The sequence below is a fragment of the Cephus cinctus genome, unplaced genomic scaffold (assembly GCF_000341935.2).
Source record: "Cephus cinctus unplaced genomic scaffold, Ccin1 Ccin1_scaffold0564, whole genome shotgun sequence".
NCBI classification, from domain to species: domain Eukaryota; kingdom Metazoa; phylum Arthropoda; class Insecta; order Hymenoptera; family Cephidae; genus Cephus; species Cephus cinctus.
The window spans coordinates 493,382-499,620 of record NW_014333216.1 but is presented as its reverse complement, the minus strand read 5'-3'; the positions used below and the strand labels follow the sequence as shown (position 1 = coordinate 499,620).

Genomic DNA, 6,239 nt, shown 5'->3' with positions numbered 1-6,239 from the left:
AAAATTTTTACTTTTTTTTTTTTTTTTTTTTTTTTTCTTTCTTTTTATCCATCTCAAAACCACATATCGGTCGCTCGCGGATTTTATCGCGGGGGCAACGGGATTAATTGGTATGAAAAAAAAAAATTGTACGAGACTCTGCGATTGTCCAATTAACAAATGACTTCGCTCGGCGCGACCGGTGCGAATTATGGAGGCCGCGTACGTATATCATATGATGCTGCATTATTTATCGTATCTTCTCTCTACCTTCCGGGACACGACCGAGTTTCTGAGAGGACACGTGTGCGATATTCACGCACGTGGACGTGACGCTGTGCGTGCGTGAGCTTTTTACTGATAAGAGATTTTTTTTTATCATGTCACGCATCAACACCAAGGACGGCACGAATGCCACTTACGTGGAGTGGCATGCGAAGTGTTATTCCTCCCCCCCCCCGACCTTCATATATCCCCTGGACACTTAAAAAAACTATCCACCCCCCATACCATGTGATTTCGAAAAATTGGGCGAAGAATTTTTTTTTTTTTCAAAAAATCACACGTGCACGCATAAGTGATAAGAAACCAGATTGTGCAGCAATGACAGGAGTGATCGTGGCAACGAAAGGGCGAGATATATCGAGTTTATCAAGGTCAGAGTTTACGATGCAGAAAAAAAAAGTAAATTTATGAAAAAAAAAATGTAAAATTTATTGTCTCGTTATCAGCCGTTATCTTTAATTACGTGGTAGTAACGTTAATATATATAGCTCGCGTTTCCGGCGTCGAGAATTTATTAATCTCGCGTCTGCGACCTCTGATTGCGAGTTTCTTGGTTGCCAAGGAAGCGGGAGACGGTTTGTCGTTTAAATTTTTTTTTTTTTTTGAGATATTTAATTCGGATTAGGAAAAAAAAGGTCAGCAATCGGAGTCACGGATTTTAATTACGAAGCGGATATCCTTAGTTGGGCACGTAGGTATTACTTACTGACTTGGGAAAAGGCTTCGCGACGGTATCCGAACGGAGACCGTGCGTGATGGATTTTAACAGTGTAAAACGGCCTTTGAGTCAGGGAACTCGGGGAATCCTGATGACTGACTGACTCTGCCTTACCGACCGGCACGAACTTACCGACGTTCAGTCGCCGATGTAGCCTGGCGAGGGGGATGCGTTGTGCGATGGTAGTTAAGCCGGGTTTACATATGGCTGAGATTTCGCGGAGATTATTAATAACCAAGCGAATGTACGTATATGTTTTACGGGACTGTGGACCGGGCTTAAGGTTTGAGCGAGGCCAATTTTCTGGAGTTTCGGCGGTACCGCGGGTTAGCCGCTAGTGGACGGTATATATGTCAATTAAGCGGCAGGTCGGTGTTGTCTCTTGACGAATTTTGGAGAAAATTTTTTCGTTTTTATGCCAAATTCAAACGGAACGTCAATCGCGACTACGTTATGTCGGTTGATCGATTTTGGTTAAGTTTTGACAAAATTTTGATTTTTTTTTTTATAAACACCGTGGGTATGCTTACAATCGTGACTAGCTTGGCGCTTGGCCATCTACTTTAAATACATGGTGAATAAATATGTGCGGATAGAAAAATTTCGTAGAGATATATCTAAATATCAGTTATACGCTGGTAACGGGAACCATGTTGTTTGAAACTTTTTGACGGGGCTGTACCGTCATTTTTTATTTTTAACGACAAACATCGAATGGCTGTTTCGGCAAAAACCGGACGAACAATTGAAATAAACGTATTAACCGTGAAATAGGTTATGCCAATTTGAATAATAACAATGATCTGTCCTTTTTACTCGAGCTCGTTTCGACCAAGTCTATCGATAGCTTATCAATCGTTTTGTTTTCCCGAGAGACACCGCATTTAATGAGGCGTTTAAATTTTACCGCCAATTTCACTACCAGGAAGTCTCATTCAATCCATTTGATTCGGATTTGTCGCAGTGCTATTGCTACCAACTATTTTGTTACTGTCGTATGTCTTAATAGTCTAATGTAATATAATATATATTTATGTATATTTTGTTGCATGACGTGATAAGCTGGATGGAGGTCCGCCTGGGAGTAGTCGAAAAATAAAATTTCAGACCTGATTTTTTTTACATATATTGTATAATTGGTATCCCTGATTTATCAGTTCGTCGGTATCCGGTATCCGATCAATATTTCTAATTTTTCGAAAATTCCTAACCCTCGAGCGCGACCTGGTGATTCGAGTTGGAAATAAATTATAACGAGGAATTCCGGCCAACCCGTAATATATATATACGCAGTACAGTCTAATCGACACGTGGGGATAACTTTAGCCTTGCTGAAAAAAACATGTGATCTCGCGAATTGTACCATCGGTATATACCTGCTTGGCAGATCAGCCAGTCTTGCGAATTGCAAGTGAGAGTGAGAGAGAGAGAGAGAGGAGGAAGCCAACTCGTCAAGTTACTCCTAAAATTGCTCATCTCGTTGCTCATTGACAAAATTACCAGTTTCATTTCTCTCGCAGCCAGTATACCTATACACAGTTTTTTTGTTGTACATATACCTATAGCTCTACAAGCAAAGCGAAGCCTTGAAGCCCGCGTCATCGATCGAGCAGAACGTTCGAATCGGTGCTTCGATTTCGCTGACTTGATCTGGACATTACGGCAACGCATCGATACAGATTCAACTTTGTCCGCCTGAAGTCGCTAATGGTTCGTTAAAATTGCACTCGCGCAGCTGGATTTCCCGTGGATTATTAGTCATAAAAAAAATAGAAACAATTAAAAATCTTTGGCAACTGTCGCGCGTATTTATAAATAAATTTAAAAAAAAAAGTATTGTCGTACGACCTTGAAAAGAAGTCACGCTCAGTGCAGTACCGACGGGTCAAGGGTCATCATCGGTATAATGCCACGTAATTAGATGAAAGAAATTCAAAAAGCCATGATCTACGCGTAATAGACGGGTGCGTCATTCTTATTATTATTCTCATCCGTCCATTTCCTACAGGTATATATCGTATCTTCCTACCAGCACTTCTAACGCAAAGCACATTAATTACGAGCAATCGGACGATTAACGACGATTACAGGGTTAACAATGACCTCGTGACCCCCCTTCTTCCCCCTTTGTCAAGCTATCATTGCAATCGAGCGACTCGTCGCTGGCGCCACATAAAAATGCATCCTGATGGCTATACTGCCTTCGTGCCGCATTACACGCGTACAGTGCATGCATATCTATATATTACGTGTAACGCATAGTTTCGTAAATTCTCCGGTGGAAACATCCTATACCCCGTGTTAGCTAACTTCGATCCAATTACTGCAGTCTATTACGGGTGACTATTATACATTAGGAAACCTTGTTCGGTCTTACGCTGTACAGTATAGCCATAACCCTACAATGAGCGGCCCTGTATACTTTAGCTGTTACCTATTGTTAGAATCCGGTGGCGTTAGAGTGGCGCCACCGTCGATATTCTTTATTCGCCCGCGCGGGACTCGTGGGTTTCGGGACTCTGTAACGCGCTACACCTCTGGTAACGGGTTTTCAGGAAGACGTTACCTAAGACTTTTCAAGTGGGTTATTAATAGCGACTACCAGTGCGTGTTCGCAATGCATACACTGAGTGTTATTATTACAGAGTGGTCGATCGGAGTATAGCTGCTAGCTGCTAGTGATATATATATAGTATATTTATTTTCTTTTAATGGACTACTGCGAATCGTTTATAGCCCCACTTGGCAGATGGGTATCGGTCGTATGAGCTTGTAACGATTTTGTGACTCTGCTCCAATCCCCATGCGGGTACAATTTTTAATGACGTAATACATTGTACGTTGCGTCATAGGGTGTCCGTAACGCGCGATGGCTCGACGGTGCGTCTGAAATTTAAATTCATTGCTGATTTCGATCCTGGAAATTTATTTTGGTCCATACTGCTTTGGCATGAAAGAAGATTTATTTTTATAAGCTTTTCGTTGATTTTATATATGATTTATTACATAGCACTGTATTTAACGCAAGGTGGACAGCGGATAGGATGCCGCGACCTCTTATTAATCATTTGGATCCTTATCGATTGACTCTCGTGACCTTTGACCCAGGGACAATTTTTTGATACGGTTTATCCGCGGGTTCACGTCATGAAGCGATCTTCAGTCGGATTAAAATGTTATTTACGGATTTTCCTTGGGGATCGTTTTTTTTTTTTTTTTTATTTTATTTTCGGTTTTACGATTTATCACGGCGATTTTTTTTTTCCGAGAACTTCAATTCTGATTTATGTCCTGTTATCGTTCTTATCGCGTCTGGCGTCAGGCAGTGGGACGTTTATTTCTGTCTTCGCCCAAAAATCTTGCCGGTCTATTATACGACCCTTTAATCCTTTGTATTCGTTGGGTTTATTCCTGGGATATTAGGGATGCTGTGTTATTTGTGCTACTAAGTGAATAGGATTTTGGTACCGTTGGCGGTGAACTTGTCTCTGGGACAATTTGACTGTGTGACTTTTGCGACGACCATCGTATACGCAAGCAACATACTAGGTATATGATCGAATTATACACGGCGTAAGATGTATTAATTTTGTAGCCCTGAATTTTTTTTCCAAATTTTGAATAGGATTTTTTTTTCGTATGACGTAAATTGGACTGTCAAGAAATGCAGTGATCGTCACGACTCAACTGAAAGCATATGGCGCAAGGGTGTGGCGAAGATTGGGAGCGAACAATTCGCATGAGAAAATTGCCGGGAAATTTTTCTTGGCACGAACCTTTAACCCGGGGAGCTTTAGGTAAACCTACCTGAATCCATAAATTCTACGAGGATATTCACGTGGAATACGTTTTCATGGCAGCTGCAGGTAAGGATATGCAATCCCGTCTGATTTATGGACGAGAATTGCGTTGCGTCTGGCCTTTCGGTTAACGGGCGAAATTGCAAGATGTCTTCTGGATTCGGTAATGCGAAACTAGATCGATCAATCGTCACCTGTCATTGGCAAAAATTGCAAATTCTTTCGAAATATTTTCAGCGCACGGTTACAGTGCGCGCGATGGATTATTCATATATATATCTTATAGTTGATATGCATATACGAAATTTTGTAAAAAAAAAAAAAAAAAAAATTAAATTTTATACAAGTATTTTTATCTCGTATTATTATATAGTCTTGTGGTTTGCGTATATCCATGACTGCAATAGGTAAAATCTTATGCAAAGTCGAACGGTCCATTTGGAAATATAGATGATTCATATGGATGAAGCATTGTTTGATTTTACTGTCACGTAAATTTTTTAAAAAAAAAAAAAAAAAAAATTAAATTTTATACAAGTATTTTTATCTCGTATTATTATATAGTCTTGTGGTTTGCGTATATCCATGACTGCAATAGGTAAAATCTTATGCAAAGTCGAACGGTCCATTTGGAAATATAGATGATTCATATGGATGAAGCATTGTTTGATTTTACTGTCACGTACAATTCTACTGATATCACGCACGTGGTATTAAGGAACCGGATGCTTCAATGAGTCCAGGACGTCACGCACTCGATTCTTTAACATCCGATTTCACGTGCGCGCCCAAGAGAGTATTTTCCCCGGATTTTAAAATTTTTACATTTATTATATTCTTTGAGCCAAACAGTTTTTATGCACTTTCGGATGCACCCACAATGGACGAAAAATTTTATGATTCTCATATCGGCGATTGGCAAAGCACCCGAGTCCTCGTTTCGCGATTTTTCCCATTCACGTAAAGTTATGACGCATCGACGGAATCTGCGAGCGGAAACCAATGCAGGAAACGGTTCCTGCGTTCGGGCGCTTATGGAGCGCTTATGCACTGCGGATACGACGTGGATACAGTGCATACGACGCTATAAATTTTTCACAATGAAATTTGGATGTAAATTTGAAAAAAAAAGTCAATAGCTATACCACATTTTTATGACCGTAGCAGCACATACGTAACAATCGATTAACCTAAATTACCCAAAAACGATCGAACGCCCGCTCATTGATATTTCACGAACTTTTCTTTCCCATGGTCAAACAACGTTTTCGATTAATAAAAAATTCAGTTACGTTAAACCTACTTTACGCGTTCAGCGATAAGGCCCAAGTGCTGTACAGTTCATTATCAAGGTCAGTTCTAACGAAGTGAAGAAACGAGGATAAACCATTTTTTTTTACTGATAATTCACTCGTACCCATTCGCCATGCACGCACCCCCCCTCCCCTCCCCCCCCC

General features: G+C 40.5%; 1 protein-coding gene across 6 annotated transcripts in view; it reads left to right on the top strand.

Annotated features, from left to right (window-relative positions):
* LOC107268547 (beta-1,4-N-acetylgalactosaminyltransferase bre-4) overlaps window positions 1-6,239 on the top strand; it is a 53,404-nt gene that overhangs the window by 18,536 nt on the left and 28,629 nt on the right. The window lies entirely within an intron of this gene.